This window comes from Bubalus kerabau, chromosome 2, assembly GCF_029407905.1.
Source record: "Bubalus kerabau isolate K-KA32 ecotype Philippines breed swamp buffalo chromosome 2, PCC_UOA_SB_1v2, whole genome shotgun sequence".
In the NCBI taxonomy this organism is placed as follows: Eukaryota; Metazoa; Chordata; class Mammalia; order Artiodactyla; family Bovidae; genus Bubalus; species Bubalus kerabau.
The window spans coordinates 28571282-28594765 of record NC_073625.1 but is presented as its reverse complement, the minus strand read 5'-3'; the positions used below and the strand labels follow the sequence as shown (position 1 = coordinate 28594765).

Here is a 23484-nt window from a genome sequence, read left to right as displayed (position 1 = left end):
TCTTTATAATAGATTTAATTGCTATGCTGAGACTCCTCATATATTTACTTATTAGGTCACCTTTTCCTTTAAATTCTTAAAGATATTTATTATAGTTTAAAAATTTTTGTCTGGTAATTTCATCATTTCATATTAAATATTACTCACCTATCTATGAAAGGACAGCCTACTATTTACATTTATTTTATGCATTCATATCATACTTAATTTTTTCTTAAATTTTTTGATATTTCTAAGCCACAAGGCTCATCTGAGAGTTTTTTCAAATTGTCACAAATCAAAAATTTTTCCAATATACTTCTTGAAAAAAATCTGTAATATAAGTGAACTTGCACAGTTCAAACCTGTGTTGTCCAAGGGTCAACTGTATATTAAACATGTAGGCTTCTTGGTATGCTTAGAATCCTTGCTTCTCAGACTTCCTTCTCCAGGGGATCTTCCGGACCCAGGGATATAACCCTGATCTCCTGCACTGCAGGCAGGTTTTTTACTATCTGAGCCACCAGGGAAGCCCAGAAATGTGCATAATGACACCCATATCATCAAATGAAAATGGAAAGCAATGTTCTAGAGCTTTGTTAAAAAATTCTAAGTGTTTTCCTCTCCAAAGAGAATGATTTAGAGAGCAGACAATAAATTTTCAAAACTAATTTGGTATAATGAAAATATAAGTGAGCTGTGGATCAAAAGTTTTGATTTCTACTAAAAATGAAGTATAATTCTATTAGGTTCAGTTCTTTATCTATAAAGTGAATGGATAAAATCATTTTGAAGGTATAATTTAGATTCAAAATATCATGACACTAATAACTATATTTTCCTTTTTTAAGTTGGATTTAAAGATAGGTGAAAAACAGGAAGGAATCACTGGAAGCAAGAATGGAGATCTCACAGTGAGTTTTGGAGGCCAGGGGAGAGCCTGTAACCCGTGGGTATTTTTTCTTGCCTAAAGGTAAGACGCGTGGATGAATCAGAACAGAGTATCTTAATTCCTAATTTATACTGAATATACAATCTGTGAATAGAAGCACATATACTGTTTTCTGTGTAGTTTCTGTGGTCGCTTCCTGATTGGTAGCATGTGTGGATTAGCATAAAGGGATTTCATGTTTTGAGAGCAGCCGAGACATTATCTGATTATTTAATACTTCTTTGACTGATGCTGAAACCAGATAACAGTATCCTGGTATTTGCCACTATTCAAATCTTACCTCAAGTACTCAGTGTAATCCTCGTAATCTTAGCAAAGAGTTACAATAAAGATCAAGCTAACACCTGACAACTGTTCAACATTTCATTTGTTTTTAAAATACAAAGCAAACATTCAGATTGAATTATTGCCTTAATCCACATGGATCACTTTAGTCATGGGCAAACTAGATGAAAGTTAGCAAGACTCAATACTATAGCTCTAAAAAGATTTTGCCACTCCAGTGTTTAATAATACAAACTCAGACTGCATACATTTTTTTTTTTTTTTATGTACAAACTTTGAAAAAAGCCACTGCTAACATGTGGACCCTTCAGTCATTCTGTAAAGGTAACTGGGAAGAATGTATCAGATACAGATTAAGTATTTGTGCTGGAGTCTCTCATTGACAGAAAAGTGAAATTCCCAAGGAGTTATTTTGACTCCACGTTTTTTGTTTTTTTGTTTTTTTTTTAAGCAATTATCACAGAGCTAGCTGCACTCGGCCCCAAGTAGGCCAATTAATTGTCATGACCCAGAAGGGAGCATGGAAAGGGAAATATTAGAAAGCAAACCCCTCAATTTTCACATCCTAATCACAGCAGTCTGATCTCTAGAAAGACTTTTATGAAAGCAGTTTTGTATTTCTCCAGATCCTTTCAGGCAAATAACCCCAGGGCTCTGATTTCTGCATTCATTCTCTGCAGCCACTGTGGAATGCACACAGCCTTTTAACAAGCCCAAGCAGAGCTGCACTGCTTTTTTTTTTTTCTTTAATAAAATAAACTTTCATTTGTAAAACAAAATATAAATCTTAGAAGTGTGGAGTTTGCAGAACACCCAGATCACAGCCTTCCAACTTTCCCCCATGATGGAGAGCTTTCCAGGGTTGTGTTCACACACCCACCTGAAACAGAAAGCAACAGTTGACTTTCCTTTGTGACACTAGGTCCTGGAGTTACTCTGATGTGCTTGGAGAATTAAAGGAGAGTAATTAGGGCCTCTTTAGTCTGTCTACTCCTGTGTGCTGGACTCATGGTACAGTGAACTGCGCCTTGAAATATAGGTCAAATAACTTTTGGATCAAAAGTATCAGGGTAACGGGACTTCCCTGGTGGTCCAGTGGTTAAGACTCCACATTCCAATGCAGGGGGTGAGGGTTCGATCCCTGGTCGGGGAGCTAAGATCCCACATGCCTCATGGCCAAAAAAACAAAGCATAAAACAGAAGAAATGTTGTGACAAATTCAATAAAGACTTTAAAAATGGTCCACATTAAAAATACCATGATACTTTTTAAAAAAGATTTTTAAGTGCATCTATGAAAATAGCATATAGCAAAATGGCATATAAATTGGTTATAAAAGACAGCTGACCACCAAAGAATTGATGCTTTTGAACTGTGGTGTTGGAGAAGACTCTTGAGAGTCCCTTGGACGGCAAGGAGATCAAATCAGCCAATCATAAAGGAAATCAACCTTGAATATTCATTGGAAGGACTGAGGCTGGAGCTGAAACTCCAATACTTTGGCCACTTGATGTGAAGAACTGACTCATTTGAAAAGTCCCTGATGCTGGGAAAGATTGAAGGCAGGAGGAGAAGGGGACAACAGAGGATAAGATGGTTGGATAGCATCACTGACGTGATGAACATGAGTTTGAGCAAGCTCCGGGAGTTGGTGATGGATAGGGAAGCCTGGAGTGACTGAACTGATCCATAAGTGGATAAAGTATTGTAGAAGCCAAATATTTCTAGAGAGAATGGGCTAACATGGTGACTTCCCCACTATCTTCTGGGTTTATCATAACTGTGTGAGCCAAAGCTAGTGTATGAGATAATTTGTTGTGTAGACTGACATTAACTCTAGGGAAAGAAGTCTACAATTATTCCAATCTGGTTACACCTTTTCAGAGAGATCATTTTAAAGGCTCTATTGTTTTTCTTCTTTTGTTTGCTGAAAAATTGCTAGATTTAATTTTCTTTCAACATATGGATTTATAACAATCAAATAAAATGTTTTTATAATGTTATGTAGTGACTCAGGATGAATTAATGATTAAATTTTTGGCAAGAGAAACAGTAAGTTAATCAGCATAGATTGACTTTAAAAAAATCAATTAAAGCTTATATATTAACCTGGGTTAGTCCACTATATAATAGAAATCACTGATAAATGTATAAAGTACAAGGCAAAATTTACCCTCCCCCAGTAAACCAAGCTGGCCCTGAGCATATGGTTTTCCTTTTTATTATCACTTAATAGTAATTCTGGGCCTCACTTTTAAAGAGCATTGGCAACATAACTTGGCACAGAAGCTGATATATTTTGCTTATTGGCAAGTTCCCTCTAGCTTCTTTCCTGTATTATTGTGTTTCTTTAAACAAATCTGTCAATATTCACGGAATTAGATAAATTAGAATTGGAAAAATCTTCGAGGATGATGGAGACTTTGCTCTGACTCAGGCCAAATTACTGTCTACAGACTTTTTTCTTATTGTTTGGCCTGGCTTTATGACAACACAAAGAGTAACGTATGTGATATCACTTTCCTTTTTCAATATTCATGTCTATCTAGGATTCCCTAGTTAAGTTCTGACTATTTTCAATATTTCTATTTTGCTTCTCATTACATATTTTTCCAAATTGAATCCTTTTAAAATTACATCTAATAACTTTGTTGGCTTTTTATTTTCTAGGCTTTCACATTCCACCAAAGAAACTGCATATGGTAGTGTTGTTGGGGAGCCCATTCAACAGACTTATGGAAAAATCTATGGGATCATTCTATTGCAAATTACTCAGTCGCCAGAATTCCTTTCTAGAACAAAGTGGAATAGAAATGCATAAACAGGTAAAACTTTTTTTTACCTATAAGGTGAACCACATGTATGCTATGTACATACCTATGAGGGTGGTGTGAGTTGTAATTGAAAAGACCAAGCCTTTACTTAGAAGAGATGCAGTTAGTGCAGTTACTCTAGAAATACTGGAAGAATGACACGCATTCTTCACAAACAAGTGTAAGTATCCTTTTCTTCTACTTCCCAGTTGAATGGTGGCGAAGAAATATTAGACCTATTATGCTATGCTATGCAATGCTAAGTCACTTCAGTCGTGTCCGATTCAGTGTGACCCCATAGACGGCAGCCCACCAGGCTCCCCCGTCCCTGGGATTCTCCAGGCAAGAACACTGGAGTGGGCTGCCATTTCCTTCTCCAATGCATGAAAGTGAAAAGTGAAAGTGAAGTCGCTCAGTCGTGTCTGACTCTTAGCGACCTCATGGACTGCAGCCTACCAGGCTCCTCCATCCATGGGATTTTCCAGGCAAGAGTACTGGAGTGGGGTGCCATTGCCTTCTCTGTAGACCTATTATAGAAGAAATTTATCTTGACTTCCAAACATGCATAACTATGGTTGTCCCCCTGCAGCCCTGAGGCTAAATATACAATTTATTTTGGGAAAGAAGAGCAAAGGTACATTAAAAATTTTAACGTGTTTTTTGTTTTTTTTTTTTTCTAAAAATGAAATCCATTACTATGGCCACATCCATCCAGTTTTCTGTTAGGATATTCCTGCTCTTCTGTAGAAATAGTCATCAGTGTCTGAGAAGGAGAAGATGAGGGCATTTCTCTGAGATGTAATTTTGTTTTCTGCGGGCTGTGCGATTGTGGCTCCAGTTTACCTTACCACCTCAGGTCCGTCTTCAGGATCTATCACCTTTAAAGGAGACAAGCTGAATAAGATGGGGTCCTTGTGCTCAAGAATTTTATGCCTCATTAAGGGAAATAAGACAGACACAGACAAATCTATAAACTCCGGGAATAAGGCAGTGTGTGACAAGTGCCAGGTGAACAGAGCAAATGAGGTATATGCCTCAGGCAGGGGAGACAGAGTCTTACTGAATTTATTTTCACTTAAGTTATACTCCAAGCACTCTAGCTGTATAACATGGGGAGAAAAATACATGATCAAGGAAGATCTCTAAGGCTGGATGATTTAACAGACCCTTTAAAAGAATTAGCAGAAAATGCATTTTGGTTCACAGCAATAGCTGTATAGAGAAATTAAGTTTTCCTAGTTTTTCTATATTTGATTTTGCATGCTCCAGAATAGATGGGTTTTCTTTTGACTTTCACTTTGATTTTCTTGTCTATTCTTTTCACTCCTGCTGACCTCTTCAAACACCGCTCCGTTCTGATTCACAAGGCCTCTGGGTCACCTCACAGAAAGACTGGCGTTCACGGCAGCATCAAGTCACTGACTTCCCTCAAAGGAGAAGCAGCAAGCTGGCGTGGGACTACAGACCCTGGGGGTGAGATCTGTGACCCTGGGATTCCCAGAGTCATAAAATTCTTATTTGGGGAATACTACGTAGCTATTTCAAGAGCAGGCCAAGTTCTTTCTAGGAGTTGTAATACACAGCATTGCTTTTTCCGTGAGAAAGTAAGCTAAGCCCCTCAGGGATGCTGTGGGAATAAGAGCCACAGTGTTGTAACTAATCTGCTTTAAAAGTTGAATTCTTAAAAGATGCATTTTACAATTTTTAAGTCATATTATTTTCACAGTTGAAGCACTCAGGGTAAAGGGCCATCCAGGGTATTTTGAAAAGATTATACACTGTATTTTGTCAGAACATTTTTTCCCTATGATTTCATAGCCTCTCCTTCATGGAAGGGGAAAAAAAAAAAATGTTTCTTTTTCTCCTCCTTCTCTTGCTCTTATAACTGTTCTCAGAATTCTTAGGGAGAGAAAAGAGTTTAAAGATGCTCCAACAATTTGCTGGTCTATAGTTAGATTTTGTTTTTCCTATTTCAAGTGTACAGTACTTTGTAACCGGACTGATATCTGGGCTGGTTGCCCAGTGGAAATTTCAGAAACAGAGGACAGTGTGTTTCTGTACGTTGTTTCAAATAACTCTCCTTGCTTCTTTAGGGAGATATAATAGGCATTCACATTAGGCCAGAAGGTTATTAGATCTCCATGAGGCTCCGTCCGGCTACATGCCATGAATATTATTCTGTCAACACAAACGTCATTAGAATCTGCTAAAATTGAATTACTCTTAGCAGCTTTACAGCTGTCTCACAACATTTGACAACTACCAAGAAATGCATCTTGGCATCAATGAGAATTCTTCACTAGGCCGATTTATATCTAAGAACAGTGGGAAATGAAGGGGAATAATGGTATCACTGTTTCAATGTATAATGTTTACAAAATCAGTACTGAGTTTTTCTCTCACAGGCTGGGATTGATTTTCCCACCCCCCTTATCCCGGTACCTTTACAGCCCTGGTGACTATAAATAAGTTGCAGGAAAATGACTTCTCTCCTGTTTCACGATGCTTTTCTTATCTGACTGCCACACCTGTCGCATACCCACATGCTCTTATTTAAGATGTCTGTATCTGGAAACATTACTGCTTCTGTTCTTCAGTAGCTGAAGAACACTATGATAGTATTTTGTGAATTTAATTCATTTCTTCTCTTTTGCTTTACTACACCTTTAATGTCTAGTTCTCTCTGTGATCTTCAGTCTCCTCCATAGGTTCCTCTGTCTACAGTTAATATTTATCCCAAAGAAAAACTCAATTTCAGATTTTTAAAAAGAATCTTCGAGTCTGAGCTTCACAACTTGCTCTTAGATTTCAGCATTCCTAAGGTGAACCTACAAATAATGCTGATCCTTTTCATTAGTAATAAATCTTCAAGGTCAGTGTGAAGAGTTTCATAATACCCAGAATTAAACAACATTTCTATATGTTCTTCTCCACGCTATTCTGTTTGCTTTCTTTAAAGTGAGATGCCCTTAAAATGCACATAGGAAGTGAAATATTGCATAGGATGAAGCACAACAGTATCCATTTGAAAGCCAGTAGGGTTAAAGATTTTGCATGCTGTTGAATTCTGTATACTTACATTTCCTTGCAAACTTACTGCAATTCAGTTTCTCTTCAATTAATATTATTTATTCCGTCTAGGGTTCTTGTCAAAGGTATACACCACGAGATTAGATAAAATGGAATGCAAAGAATCACATAGGAGACATTAAGTCAGTATTTTACAGTATTTTGTTCAAGTGCTAGAGGATCTACATCGGTACAGATTTCATTAAATACTCTTGTCTAATGTATGTAATCAACTCTGCTCTCATTATTTTAAAAATGTGACTCTTGGATATGTAGCATACTTTGATAACATTCTCAGGTAAATTAAAATCATTTTTAATATCATTTTATCTTGTTACTGAGTCTTTGAAGTAAAAAGTCGATTTGCCACAAGAATCAGGGCAGACTACTAGTGGAGTTTATGGAAATAGAAGAACTTTACATGGAGCACTGCAAAATTTCTGCTTCACAAAATTTCCCCCTAAATCATTGTGTGAGAAATAGACCGTTTATTAAGTAAATGATAAATATTGGGAGAGGGTCAAAGTTATTGCAGAAAGAAAATACCCAAGGTCATGGTGAAAAACACTGCAGATCTTCTAATGGGCAAAAATGCATTATGAAATTATTTCCCACAATGCTCAAAGATTGCAAAAAAGAGCCCACAGTGCCAGGAAGAAAGAAACAGAGAGCCCAGCCATTATTTTGAGGGTTTGATCAAACTAGACACTCAACTGGCATAGTTTTAGCCAAATTCCTCCCACTTTCTCTACTGTAGAACTATTCTTAAACAGCATAAAAGTATGATCAAGTGTCTTTCAAACTATATAATTTCTGGTATTACTAGAGAAGACCCTGTTAATTTTAGAGGAAGATGATGGATTAGTTCTGAAAGTGAGGAAGTAATCAAAGGAACTGGCATCTGGATTGGAGTGTCAGAGAACAAAAGTTTTCTTTTGTTGAAGGGAGGACTCTTGCTTTACAGGTAATGAGAGAGATGACAGAAATGGAGGGGAAAAGGTGAGAAGAACCAAATTCAATCAGATTTCATACTAGAGGTTAACTGGAAGCTACTAAAAGTTCTACACTAAAACAAGAGAAAGGAAGAAGTATAAAAAGATGGTTTTTATAGGACAAATGAAAAATATGGAGCACTGAGAAGTTTTTTTGAAATATACGTATTCGCGTCAGAATGATGTTAGAACATACTGCATACTCTGTTTACTCTTAAGAGATATATTCTAAGGTTAAAAATGCTGAGGAACCTTAAAATTATCTCAGTTTCTTTGTCTTCATAGTAATTATTGTACTGTTTAAGATCCAAGAGTTGAAATAATATAGAAAAAGAGATATATGCATACAAATTTTTAAAAAATGCATACAAATTTAAAACCATGTAATGTTAAAGAGTTGAAAATATCAAATAAAAATGTAATTTTACAAGATATATTTTCTAGCTCTCTCCATCCAAAAACCATAATATTCCTTGTGGAAATCAGCACTCCTCACACCCAGTTTTCATTTTCTAATTATTATTCACACTGAAGGAATCAGAGACACTTAGGAAATGGCTGATTCTAAAAGAAGAAGCAAAGAAGTGGAAGGGAATGGTGACTGCCAAACCTTTAACAGCATGAGTGCCCTCCATATTCTGAGAAGGAAGGTATTCAAGAATGAACAGATTGTGTTAAAAGGACACAGTTGCCAGCCTAGAGTGACTCCTCCTGATCCAAATTGGGAGCGTTCAAACACCAATAATAATAACTATAATTCACTGGAATCCATTACATAAATATACATCATTGAGTTAATGGTAAGGCTAAGGAAAGAGACTATAAATCAAACAAACTCATTGATCACCTGTGGAGATGACGAATATCCTTACTTTTGATAACTGGTAATTAAAAGATGAGAACAATTCAGGAGACTATGTTTGATCCTGGCCCAGGAAGATCCTACATGCCACGGGGCAGCTAACTACTGAGCCTGTGCTCTAGAGCCCGGGAGCCACAACTCCTGAACCCACGTGCCACAGCTACTGAAGTCTGAATGCTCCAGAGCCCGTGCTCCACAACAAAAGAAGCTATCACACTTCAAAGCCTGAACACTATGACTAAGAGAATAGCCCCTACTAATCACAACTGGAGAAAAGCCCTCAAAACAATGAAGATCCAGGACAGTCCAAAAAAAGATGAGAACAAGATATGATATCTTGTTTTTTCAACAAGAACTATAGATTCGAGGGTTTTTAAAAAGTGGCCCTAGTTGATAAACATTTTTTTTTTTTACTTATTTATAGGATAATAATAAAAAATGTAAAAAAAGTAGAAAATCACTGCTAATCTTAATGAAACAGCAAGGGAAGAAACTTCAATGGCTGTAAACATTTTTGATGAAATGCTGGTAGACAAAATATTCACATAATGTTGAGTATCTCCCCACAGATTATTTGTTAATTGAAAAAGAGAAAACATACCTTTGTGGTGAAAGATCTGACTAATGGAATTAATCTAGTGGCACTACTTAGTGAACAACACAGACATTCTGTAAATTAAATGCAACAAGAAATATTGATTTTTCCATGAACTGTTTTTCACAAAAGTGTTTAACTTGTGACTAACCATGACATTAGTTTTAAATTTCAGCTTATAGAAAATATAGGTGATAGAGAAATATAAATTATGTGATGAAAACACACCCAGACAAATGCAGAATGTAAACCATTCTATAGGACATCTGGTCTGATATCTTAAAGAAGTTAATAGCAGGGGCAGAAATAAAAAGTGGTAAAAACTACTTGACTTAGGAAGACTTAGAGACACAACAAATGTATTGAGTGCCTTATGATTGAATCCTCATGAATAGATATGTGGGAGAATTGGAATGTAGACCAATAGACTGGGTATCTGATTTTATTATGGAATTATTGTTGATGTTAGATATAATCATGCTACTGTGATCATATGGAGAGCATTTCTTCTCACACTAAAGAATTTGGGGGAAAGAATAATGATATATATATTATTTTAAGTGTTATAGTCAAAAAGGTAAGTGTAAGCAATGATACAAGTATAAATTTATATAGAGAGTATACATCTAGATTGGGCTTCCCAGGTGGCTCAGTGGACAAGAATCTGCCTGCAATGCAGGAGATGCAGGTTCCATGCCTGGTTTGGGAAGATGATCTGGAGAAGGAAATGGCAACCCACTGCAGTATTCTTGCTAGGAGAATCTTCATGGACTGAGGAGCCTCGTGGGCTACAGTCCCTGGGGTTGCAAGAGAGTCGGACATGACTTAGTGACTAAAACAATACAAATAAAACCTATAGATTAACAGAAAAGGCAAAATGTTTACAGGTGTTAAATCTGGATGGTAAGTATATAAGTCTTCTTTGTGGTATTCTTTCTATTTTTCTTTATATTTTAAAACTGTCACAATAAAATAGTTTTTATTTTTAAAGAATATTTGTTGTTCCGTCTCTGTCATGTCCGACTCTTTGCGACCCCATGAATCGCAGCACGCCAGGCCTCCCTGTCCATCACCAACTCCCGGAGTTCACTCAGACTCACGTCCATCGAGTCAGTGATGCCATCCAGCCATCTCATCCTCTGTTGTCCCCTTCTCCTGCCCCCAATCCCTCCCAGCATCAGAGTCTTTTCCAATAGTCAACTCTTTGCATGAGGTGGCCAAAGTACTGGAGTTTCAGCTTTAGTATCATTCCTTCCAAAGAAATCCCAGGGCTGATCTCCTTCAAAATGGACTGGTTGGATCTCCTTGCAGTCCAAGGCTCCAATGTAAAAGTTTAAAAAAATAAAGGGAGCTCTGCTATTGGAAACACTGGAATGCATACCTGTAAAATGGATAGTATGTAACTGCTTCAACACTGCCTGGAGAATTCTTGACCCTGGAGGTTCTCTGGGTGTAGTTTAAGAGTGGCATGGCCCCAGATGGGCCTGTACCCACTCCCTGAGCCTTTCTGGAGCCAAGCTGTCCCAGTGCAAGTCCTCCAGGCCAGTACACGTCTAAGATCCCAGCTCCCAACCCAGATACTCCTAAACCAAGGGAAATGAACTATCAGTTTCAAAATTTGCTTTTGCTTCCAGGAGAGCTGGAGGAGAGGTCCCAAAGATGTCATCGCCAGGCTACTCAGTGCCCCCAAATCAGAATTCCCTGGAATGTCAGGTCAGTCGGATTCTTCAACTCAGTAACACTTGGCTAGTCTGCAAATGCCCCGTCACTGGGAAAATACAGGACAGAAAGGGTCCTGTCCATAAACACCTCAAGTCCAAGCATTATAAATTAATTGTCCTTTCAACAGCTTCTTGTTAACTATTCCAGTCTTATGATTGATTCTCTGCTTCCTAGGTCTTTGAATGGTAATTTCCGTGAGAGCCAATTATTTTATGCAGAAACATGTTTTTCACTAGAAAGGAAATTCTTTTTATCTTACTAAATTTGGAACATAATAGTTTAGACACTTTCGTTTTCTAAAACATAAAACATCTAGTGCATGGCTGTTACCTGAAGTACTAAATCAAAGTACTCTTCTAAGGTAGGATGTATTAGGCCTTAGAAAACTCACGAGGTCAGAAAGTACCTACTAACCTCCTACAGCCTGAAAAGGAAAGTGTGGGGCCACTTAAGGGACACGTCAGTATTAGCCTGACTGCATGTCTGCAGAGAGTTACAAATATTTAGGGGAGAGAAGGTAATTTAAAAATAAGCTAAGGAAGCATATTTTCTTATTTTTCTAAGTATTTCCTAAATGACCCAAATCAGGTAGTAAATACTTCACCTCCCACTCAGGTCATTTCCTGGGTGAATATGACCATTTCACTTACACTTTTTTTTTTTTTAATGAATCAATGCATCTTTCAGGTGTATATTAGTCTCATAAAATGGATATCTGGATATTTTATATAGCAAGGCCTTGTGGTCTTGTAGTTTTGTATAAAAGGTGTGTTAATATGTATGTGTGTGCATATATTGAAAATTCCACAGATTCCTGATTTTCACAAACAGGCAATATACTCCTAATCCTCTTGAAATTTATGGTGAACTTCAATAGAATGAACTATGTCTCCATAACTGGCTGAATCTTAGCTATCATGAAAAAGGAGTCTAGTCAAGTGGTAGAGGAGGAAGAGGGTCTCACTTTGGTGCAGAGAGCTGCCTTCAGCTTTGGAGATCACTGGTCATTTTACCATTGGAGAAACAAATGGAAAGGCAGGGTTCATCTCAGCGTTGTGAAGAAGTAAGCAAGATACTCACCAACAGGGGAATCTGGGTTCCTAAGTTGTGGACTAGGGGCATCGACTCTGATGGAAATAACACACAATCCCTGAGGATATGACAGTAGTCTTTCATGAAGAGGATTCACTGTCCTAGTATTACTTATTTATTTATGTAATGTGACAGACTCAAAGGCCCAGTAGAGCTACTAAAACTGACTGCTCCTAATGAAAATGTATTAGTTTAAAGCAAGGTTTTTCAACCCCAGCACTACTGACATCTGGGACCAGAAGTCGTTTGTTGTGGGTTCTGTCCTGTGCATTATGGGATGTTTCCCAGCATCCCTGGCCTCGACCCCAGAGCTGCTGATGGCACTCCATCAGTTACAATGACCACAGAGACCTGCAGGCGCTGCAAACTGTCCCCTCCGGGGGAATCTCCCAGTGCAGCATCACTACACTAGGAAGTCAAATCTATACGCTGATACCATGTATTATAGCTACTTTGGGGAAGTGCATACTTAGTATAGTCCACATCCTTAAGAAGATCCTGACTCATTCATTAAAAAAAAAAAGAATGTCTATTTATTTGGCTGTGCTGGGTTTTAGATGTGGCATGTGGGATCTTTAGCTATAGCATGTCAAGTCTTCGTGACAGCATGTGGGATCTAGTTCCCTGACCATGGATCGAACCCAGGCCCCCTGCACTGGGAGCATAGAGTCTTAGCTACTGGACCACCAGGGAAATCCTTGACTCATTCACTCATTCAGCAAATATTATACTGTTGATATGTCTCTTCTAGGAAGAGTGAATAGCATGTTCCAAGGCCCTGGGGAAGGACAAGGCCTGGGTATTAGAGGAAAGTTCAAGCTATTAGACCAGTTGGTATTAGACCAAATTCTTTCTTGAATTTATCTTTAAAAGACTAATTTTGCTCATATAGAGTTTATGTTTGGTTTCGTCAACACCTTAAGTCTGAAAGTTAAACAATGATTGTCATTTTTGATAATGGTATGTATACATATACTTTCTGGGATCTTTTATTCTTAAATATCATGAATAAAAATGTGTGTCATATTTAGTCACTGAAAAAAAAAAACTGAATAAACTATCAGAGTTTTAGGTATGTGGGTATATCTATCAGTCAAGAAGTAAAATCTGATTCTTCTAGGCCAAAGAAGTTGAATTTGAAATATATAATTTGAAAGGCAACATGTAATGACTAGGCAATCCATTTTCTACTAAACATTGATATATATATATATATAATTTGAAACATATGTGTATATATAAAATTTGAAATATATGTGTATATATATGTAAATATATATATCTATATATCAGTGTTAGGTAGTTCATATTTATCAAAGCTTCTAGGCAATCTCTATTCAGTATCCAGTGTGATAATTTCTGAATAAAAACATTTGACTCTGCCCACTCCCCCATTAAAATGCTTCCATGGATCTGTGCTGACAGTGGGGTACACACAGATCTAAGCATGATCCATGGATTTACCACCGTAGCTACATCCCAGACCACATGTGCTCTCCCTCCTCGCTCTAGCTATCCAGACTCCCTTTGACCAAGACTTGCCCCGGGGTCTGCACACAATGTTTTATCTGTCTGGAAGGTACTACTCTCCTTTTCTCACATACTTAGTTCCTGCTCATGTTTTAGCTCTCAGTTGAGCTCTCTTTCCCTCCAAGGTCTTTTCCCTGACCACTCTGGCTACATCAGTCTCCCTGATACATACTCTTAGAGTACCTTTATCTTTTTGTCATACCATTGTTCATATCTGGAGTTTTTCAGATCTACCGTGTGATTAGCAATGTATCTTTCTTCCCCACCAGAGCACACACACACAGTACTTTCTTGCATATAGAGCCCGTGTCCAATTTGTTCACCATTATACCCAGCATCCAGCGTGGCACACATAAGACCTTCATAAATCCCTGTTGAATGAATGAATGATAAACCCTCCCAGCTCCTTAAACACACTGTGCTACTGTGTGCTCCACACTTACGCCCCGAGTGCGTGCCTTGCTTCCTTCTTTTAGGTCTGCGGCCATCTCCCCCAAGGAAGTTGCGGTGGTGGCGATGGTTCACAGATGCAGGGTTTGTGCTGGGTGGAAAGTGACGTCATGCAATTCCTATGGGCTAGGAAGGAGAGAAACCTCTGAGTCTCCTAAAACCTCATGTTGTTAGAAACAAATTTTTTTTCTGAGCCTGCTTCTTTTACAGTTTATTCCAATTTCGAAACATTCAGATTCCCCTATATCTCATTCTACTCCTTGGAAGGAAAGTTATGACCAACCTAGATAGCATATTCAAAAGCAGAGACATTACTTTGCCAACAAAGGTCCGTCTAGTCAAGGCTATGGCTTTTCCTGTGGTCATGTATGGATGTGAGAGTTGGACTGTGAAGAAGGCTGAGCGCTGAAGAATTGATGCTTTTGAATTGTGGTGTTGGAGAAGACTCTTGAGAGTCCCTTGGACTGCAAGGAGATCCAACCAGTCCATTCTGAAGGAGATTGGCCCTGGGATTTCTTTGGAAGGAATGATGCTAAAGCTGAAATGCCAGTACTTTGGCCACCTCATGCGAAGCGTTGACTCATTGGAAAAGACTCTGATGCTGGGAGGGATTGGGGGCAGGAGGAGAAGGGGACGACAGAGGATGAGATGGCTAGATGGCATCACTGACTCAATGGACGTGAGTCTGAGTGAACTCCGGGAGTTGGTGATGGACAGGGAGGCCTGGTGTACTGCGATTCATGGGGTCGCAAAGAGTCGGACACGACTGAGGGACTGATCTGATCTGATCTGATCTGATATGTCATTCAGGGTAAATTTAAAATTCTGTATCTGACCCAATCTACAACCTTGCTACAATGTACTGAATGTCTGTCTATCAGAAATGTACATGTTGAAATCCTAACCCCCGGATGTTAAGGTATTAGGAGGTGGGGGCATCTGGAGGTGGTGAGGTCATGAGGGTATAGTTTCCATAAATGGGATTAGTGCCCTTAAAAACAAAACGAGAGCTCCACCACCTTTCCACCATGGAAGGTTACAGCGTGAAGATGGCCATCCACAATCTGGGAAGGTTCCTCACTAGATACCAAATTCATCAGTGTTTTCATTGTGCACTTACCAGCTTGCAGAACTGTAAGAAACTGTGTATGGCATTTTTGCCACAGCAATCCAAAATGAACCAAGAAACTTGTATGATATACATAATCTCTCATCCCTTCAAGTCATTAAAATTAAGCTCAGTGGCTTTGTGGTGGGTGGCTAAAAATCATCTAAAGATTTTTTTTTTTAAATATTTTTCAGTTGGTCTTGTATTTTTGATAATCAAGGTTTCTGAGAAGCTTTTCATTGCTAGTGAAAGTCTCTCAGTTGTGTCCGACTCTTTGTGACCCCATGAACTATATAGTCCATAGAATTCTCCAGGCTAGAATACTCGAGTGGGTAGCCTTTCCCTTTCTCCAGGGGATCTTCCCAACTCAGGGATCGAATCTAGATCTCCTGCATTGTAGATGGATTCTTTACCAGCTGAGCCACTAGGAAAGCCCAAGAATACTGGAGTGGGTAGCCTATCCCTGCTGTAGCAGATCTTCCCAGCCCAGGAATTGAACCAGGGTCTCCTGCATTCCCAGTGGATTCTTTACCAGCTGAGCTACCAGGGAAGCCCTTTTCATTGCTAAGCACAAATCAAAAATCTTTAATTCTTTTAGTGAAGAGACTGTTAAAAATCTCTTGATTGTACTAGAAGAGCCACTGCAGTGAAAAACATTCTGAAATATACTTCGTTTTGATGTTACTTATTTTGATGCCTTTTTCATCTATATATGCAATGTGTATCTCCCAGAATTTCTTATAAAAAATCTGACACTGACTAACCATGTAGTTGCTAACTTTGTTCTAGATGCATCAATAATTATAAGTAAAAAAAAAAAAAAAACAGTTCTGAGTAATTGTGTAATACACATGAATCCATCATACCACTTGGAAAAACTGTCAATGGAAATTTCATTTGTAGGGGTTTGGGTGACTGCATAAAGTGTCTACTTTTTAAATAAATAGTACTATTTTGGGAAGAGTTTTTCACGCAGTGTCTAGAATGTCCCATAAGGAGGTAGAGAGATAGAAGTTGATATGAGCTCCTTTGAGATTCTGTCACTAGATGGAAGAGCTTGTACTGTCCACATCATAATTCCTAAATCCCTCCCTGCGCCTTCTTCCCTTGAGTCTTAGAGTGGCTGTTCAGAGTCATTATGGATGAGTGAGGGTCACCTCCTGCTAAAATGCTGATTTATTGATCTGCTTCTGTTTCTGCTGCTGTTTAAAGGCTCCTTGCCCCACTCCTTGCCTCCTTCCACTATGACAAAATGGGGACTTTTAGGTCTAGTCCAAGAGTATAAGTAATGATCAGGATGACTATTCTTCAGATTCAGAATTCCTAGAGTACCTAGTGAGAACTTCATGAGAAACAAAATTATTCTTGTTTATAAATACAATTAAAATCAATCTTATTGTGAGTATCTAACTGCGTACATCTATAAGAGGGTATTTAATAAGATACCCTCAAGATGATTTTAACTGTATCAAGAGAAGAGAAAGAAGGAAGAGGAGAGAGAGAAAAAGAGAAAGGGGTTACTTTTGATCTCTGATTATTATAGAACTAATGATAATATTAACATTTAATTTTAAAATCTACATGTGCTTTTTTTTAAGATGAAAGGAAAACTTCAGTGCCCATCAGATAAGTTTCTCAAAGAAGAAGTCAATGAAGAGGTATAAGATGAATGCTCTGGACTAATTGGATAAAATAAAATATGTGCAACAGCATGCTTCTCCAGGGTCTTAAAAGGTATTCTGCACTTAAAAGCAAATATTCAGTGCTCTGCATGCATTTAAAATATGAATAATTACTATAGAAGAATGTTTGATTTTTATGTCATGAGATTTTGTAATATTTTATGCTTTAAAAATGTTTACAGGATTTTAAAAATAATTTTATTGTTTTAATCACTAAAAAATGAATGGAAACACAAAAATTGTATCTATGATTTATAAATAATAGTGAAAAATATTTTTTCCTAAATGTTGACATTTAACTATTTCATTCTTATAATTTGTGAATTTCCTTGTTTGTTCTCTAATTTGTCATTAAATATTGGAATTCCTCTTTAAGCTGTATACTTGTAAATAAGGGAATGCTCCCTAAAATCAAAAGGATGCCCTTGACTATTATTTTATTGCTGGTTCTGATACGTTCACAACTGTAGACTGTATCAGTTTAGTTCAGCCGCTCAGTCATGTCCGACCCTTTGCAACGCCATGGACTGCAGCATGCCAGGCCTCCCTGTCCATCACCAATTCCCGGAGCTTGAGTAAACTCAGGTCCATTGAGTTGGTGATGCCATCCAACCATCTCAGCCTCTGTCGTCCCCTTCTCCTCCCGCCTTCAATCTTTCCCAGCATCACGGTAGACTATATAGCACAATCTTAACATTGTAAAGCTTACTGACATATCAGCATTTTCATGTTAATTGGTCTGGTAAGCTCTTTTGATACAACAGATTCTACTTATAAACTGATCAAATATGTTTTAATAAAAGCCTTCTGGGGTTTCCCTGGTGGCCTGGCAGATAAGAATCCGCCTGCTAATGCAGGAGACATGGGTTCCATCCCTGATCCAGGAAGATCCCACATGCTGAGGAACAGCTAAGTGTGCGCGCGCCACGACTACTGAGCCTGTGCTCCACAACAAGAGAAGCCACCGCAATGAGAAGCTCACACACTGCAACTAGCGTAGCCCCTGCTCGTCCCAACCAGGGAAAAGCCCAAGCAGTAACAAAGACACAGAACTGCCAATAAAAAATAAGTTAAAAGCAAAACCTTTCTGGCATATTTTTTCCTTATTCATTTTCTTCTCATGATGATTGATAGATATTCTAAGAAGTAAAGAAGTATAGGTATGGCTTTACCATCTATACGCTATCCAATTTTTTTTAAAGGCATAGTCACTTAGTCGTGTCCAACTCTTTGCAACCCCATGGACTGTAGTCCGCTAGGCTCCTCTGCTCATGGGATTATCCAGGCAAGAATACTGGAGTGAGTTGCCAGTCCCTTCTCTAGGGGATCTTCCCAACCCAGGGATCAAACCCAGGTCTCTCCTACTGCAGGCAGATTCTTTACCATCTGAGCCACAGGGAATACTTTTAAGTCATTCTTTATTGTCAGGTCCTTAATATATTAAGGGTACTACATAGAACATTCAATTAATTCCTACCAGAACAAAAAGTATGTTAGGCATTAACAGGTCCTTTGTGTAGAAACAGACACAGGCTCAGAAAGGCATTTAAATTGCCTGCATCTCAACAAAGCCAGAGGTGATGATAGAACCAGAATTTAAACCTATGTTGGCTTGACTTCAAAAAGTGTATTCCTTCAAATAAAGCAGTTAATAATAGAATGATACCCAAAACTGGCAAATACAAAAAGTACTTAAATATTCTTATCTATTTAAATAAGAAAATTTATATAACGTGCAGAGGATAGTACAGGCGTACCTCAGAGATCTTGAGGGTTAAGTTCCAGATCACCAAACTAACGTGAATATCAAAATAAAGTGAGTCACACACGTTTTGGTTTCCCAGTGCATATAAAAGTTATGTTTACACTATACTGTAGTCTATCAAGTATATAATAGCATTATGTCTTGAACAAGTACAAGCTTAATTTAAATATACTCACTTGGCTTAAGTCAGAGAAGGAGAAATATTGTATGACATCCCTTATATGCAGACTCTAAAAAGAAGAGATACAAATGAATTTGTTTGGAAAACAGAAATAGACTCACAGACTTAAGAGAATGAACATATGGTTGCCAGTAGGGGGAAAGATGAGGGGCAGGGATAGGGAGGGAGTTTGGGATGGAATTTTATACACTGCTACATTTAAAATGGGTAACTAACAGGGACCTACTGTATAGCAAGGGGAACTCTATGTTATGTGGCAGCCTGGATGGGCGGTGAGTTTGGGGGAGAATGGATACATGTATATGTGTGGCTGAGTCCCTTTGCTGTTCACCTGAAACTGCCACAACATTGCTAATCGGCTACACTCCATATAAAATGGGGCTGGTGCACTGGGATGACCCAGAGGGATGGCATGGGGAGGGAGGTAGGAGAGGGGTTCAGGATGGGAACACGTGTACACCCGTGGCGGCTGCATGTTGATGTATGGCAAAACCAATACAATATTGTAAAGTAAAAAAAATAATAATAATTAAAAAAAATACTTCATTGCTAAAAAATGCTACCATCATCTGAGCCTTCATCAAACTGTAATCTTTTTGCCACAGTAACATCAAAGATCACCATTCACAGATCATACTAACAATGAAAATAAAAAAGTTTGAAGTATCTCAAGAATAGTCAAAATTTGACACAGACAGACATGAAGTGAGCAAATGCTGCTGGAAAAATTGCACGATTAGACTGCTTGATGCAAGGTTATAAATCTTCAATTTGTAAGGGGAACAAAAAGCATATCTTTGAAGCACAAATAAAGCAAAGGACAATAAAATAAGGTATGCCTGTACCTAATATAATCATATAATTAAAACAACAGGTGGCCACAACTTTTAACCAATAGTTAGAAAATTGGGATTTTACAGATGTATTAGTTAGGAAAGGCTAACTTTTGTAAAGACACTGAGTCAAATATCTCAGTTATTTAACGAAATAAAGGTTTAATTCTTGCATCTGTCATAGTCCAATCAGCAGGGTCAAGATGAACTTTTGGAAATGAAATTGAAACCCTAGTGAAAAGGAATAGTCGGAGGTGAGAATAAAATTCCTCCCTTTAAGAAGAAACCTAGACTTGTCTCCAAAATGAGCTACCAAAGATTATTCACTTTCAGTTCAGTTCAGTCGCTCAGTCGTGTCCAGTTCTTTGCGACCCCATGAATCGCAGCACGCCAGGCCTCCCCGTCCATTGCCAACTCCCAGAGTTTACCCAAACTAGTAACATGTATTTTTAATATTAAATTATTCACTTATTTAACATTAAAAATACATCTTACTAGTTTGTCCTCTTTTACAATGCCAGGGTAAGCTAAGCCTGGATGTTTTAATTATAATAGTGATTTTGTTGTAAATTTAAATATTAAAACTGGTGTGTTTAATAAACGTCCAAATTACGACATCATTTTAGGGGCCTATTAATTCACACCTTATTAAACTGTGAAGATTATAAAATTAGGGCTTATTTTTAGAACTAAAAAACAAGTTTTCTTGTAAATTGTGTCATTCTTGAAAGGAAGAAAAAGACTAATGATACTATCTTGAGCCCAAATACAGTAGAAGCAGCATATGAAAAACTGTCTTCCTCCGACTCTGCCAATGTACACAATTTCTGAGATATATCACCACACCCTATTTACTATCCTTGGCTTGGCTTCAACTGGAGACTGCCAATTCCTTCTGAAACAGCCAGAAATTTGTGGCAACCTTGTTACACATGGTCTATTTTTTTTTCCCATGGAAATATTTTACTCCCTATATTTTTCCATACTGTGACTTTGAGAAGATTGTGGCTGTTCAAAGTTCCACCATTACACTTAATGTACTAAGCACCAAGAAAATAATTTCTAAAAGGAAATTTGTGATTTTGGTACTGTTGATATTTTAGTTCAATTCCAAATTTCATTCTTCCATGCATTTATTGATGCACTCCAGAATATTTCTGGCTTATCATCTAGATGACAGGCAGTGTGTTTAGTATGAGGAATCCAATTTGAACAGGTCCTCACTCTTGATTCACATACTCATGGGGAAGACAAGCAAGTAATCACATAAGTAAAATAAAATCCAGACTGTGAAAAGTGCTACAAAGAACAAAATGGTATTTCTGGGTCCTTATTTTATAATAATCATATCTTTAAAAATACAGGGAAAAAAAAAAAAAAAATTAAAGGAGTTACTTTAAGATGATTTGGACGGTTTCTGTGGTGGCTCAGTGGATAAGAATCTGCCTGCCAAGGCAGGAGACATGGGTTCGATCCCTGGTCTGGGAAGATCCCACATACTGAGGAGTGACTGAGCCTGTGCGGCACAACTATTGAACCCACACTCTAGACCTGAAAGCCACAACTACTGAGCCCATCTGCTGCACTACTGAAGCCCGCATGCCATAGAGCCTGTGCCCCACAGCAAGAGAAGCCACCGCAACGAGAAGCCCAAGCACTGCGGCTAGAGTAGCCCCACTTGTTGCAACTGCAGAAAAGCCCGTGCGTAATAAAACCCCGGCACAGCCATAAATGGTGGTGGTGGTGGTCAAGTCGCTAAGTCATGTCCGACTCTTGCGACCCCATGGACTGTAGCCCACCAGGGTCCTCTGTCCATGGGATTCTCCAGGCAAGAACACTGGAGTGGGTTGCCATTTCCTTTGCCATAAATAAATAAATAAAATTATTTTTTTTAAAAAAAAGATTACATTTCAGATGATGTGGAGAGCCCTGTATAGAGATTAGGGTTCAACTCAGACAGTGAATGAGGAAGATCCAGTCATATGAAAAGACAATAGAAACTATGAAGGTCCTAAGATCGGAAAGTGTGGTGTATGGGTGGAACAGAGTTCAGTGGCTGGGGAAATGGGGTGGCTGGAAAGGAAAGCAGGGCCTAAGCCGTGCAGGGCTCTCTCAGTCACCGAAAGCCACTGAAAGACTTTAGTGGGAAGTGTCTTGCTCCTAAGGTAGGATTTACATTAAAAAAAATATTTTTGTGCCTTCATGGTTGAGAAGGTTAAAAAGGGTAAAAGTGGACAACAGGAGAGAAGTGAATGAATAATCCATGCAAAACATAACTGTGGTTTGGATCAGGGTGATGAGAGGAGAGGTGGAGGAATGTAGCTAGCTAGACCGAGAGAGCATCATGCTGAGTGAAGGCAGTCAGACACAAAGACAAACATCAGATGATATTGCTTATGGGCTGACTCTTTAAAAAATGGTACAAATAAACTTATTTACAAAGCAACTGTTATATGTACATGATATATTATTAAGTGAAAAAACTGGTTACAAACATTATGCATAATCTGGTCAGTTTTCATTCCAATCCCAAAGAAGAACAGTGCCAAAGAACGTTCAAACGACCACATAATTGCACTCATTTCACATGCTAGCAAGATAATGCTCAAAATCCTTGAAGCCAGGCTTCAGCAGTATGTGAACCAAAAACTTCCAGATGTACAAGCTGGGTTTAGAAAAGAGAAACCAGAGATCAAATCACCATTATTCACTGGATCATAGAAAATCAAGGGAATTCCAGAAAAACATCTACTTCTGCTTCATTGACTATGTGAAAGTCTTTGACTGTGAGGATCACAAGAAAACTGTGGAAAATTCTTCAAGAGATGGGAATACTAGACCACCTTACCTGTCTCCTGAGAAACCGGTATGCAGGTCAAGAAGCAACAGTTAGAACCAGACATGGAACAATGGACTGGTTCCACATTGGAAAAGCAGTACATCAAGGCTGTATTTTGTCCCCCTGTTTATTTAACTTATATGCAGAGTATATCATGTGAAATTCTAGGCTAGATAAAATCAAGCTGGAATCAAGATTGCTGGGAGAAATATCAACAACCTCAGATATGCAGATGATAAAACTCTAAAGGCAGAAAGCGAAGAGGAAATAAACAGCCTCTTAATGAGGGTGAAAGAGGAGAGTGAAAAAAGCCAGCTTAAAACTCAATATTAAAAAAAACTAAGATCATGGCATCCAGACCCATCACTTCATGGCAAATAGAAGGGGAAAAAGTAGAGGCAATGCCAGGTTTCCTTTTCTTGGGTTCTAAAATCACTGAAGATGGTGATGCTGCCATGAAATTAGATGATTGCTACTTGGCAGGAAGGCTATGCCAAACCTAGACAGTGTATTGAAAAGCAAAGACATCACTTTGCCAACAAAATTCTGTATAGTCAAGGCTATGGTCTTTCCAGTAGTCATGCACGGGTGTTGGACCATAAAGTTGGCAGAGCACTGAAGAACGGATGCTTTTGAACTGTGGTGTTGGAGAGGATTCTTGAGAGTCCTTTGGACAGTAAGGACAGCAAACCAGTCCATCCTAAAGGGAATCAACCCTGAATATTCATTGGAAGG

At 38.3% G+C, this 23484-nt stretch overlaps 2 long non-coding RNA genes across 3 annotated transcripts in view; one reads left to right on the top strand and one right to left on the bottom strand.

The window, feature by feature from the left end:
- Window positions 1–17431, top strand: part of LOC129643147 (uncharacterized) — a 42308-nt gene extending 24877 nt beyond the window's left edge. For both annotated transcript variants that reach the window (XR_008710108.1, XR_008710109.1), the window contains 4 exons: window positions 831–952; window positions 3887–4041; window positions 5397–5502; window positions 17048–17431. This is a non-coding gene — a long non-coding RNA (uncharacterized LOC129643147). The remainder of the gene's footprint in view (window positions 1–830; window positions 953–3886; window positions 4042–5396; window positions 5503–17047) is intronic.
- The window catches only part of LOC129643146 (uncharacterized), a 560931-nt gene that overhangs the window by 28216 nt on the left and 509231 nt on the right, over window positions 1–23484 (bottom strand). Inside the window, exon 14 of the long non-coding RNA XR_008710107.1 lies at window positions 19073–19126. This is a non-coding gene — a long non-coding RNA (uncharacterized LOC129643146). The remainder of the gene's footprint in view (window positions 1–19072; window positions 19127–23484) is intronic.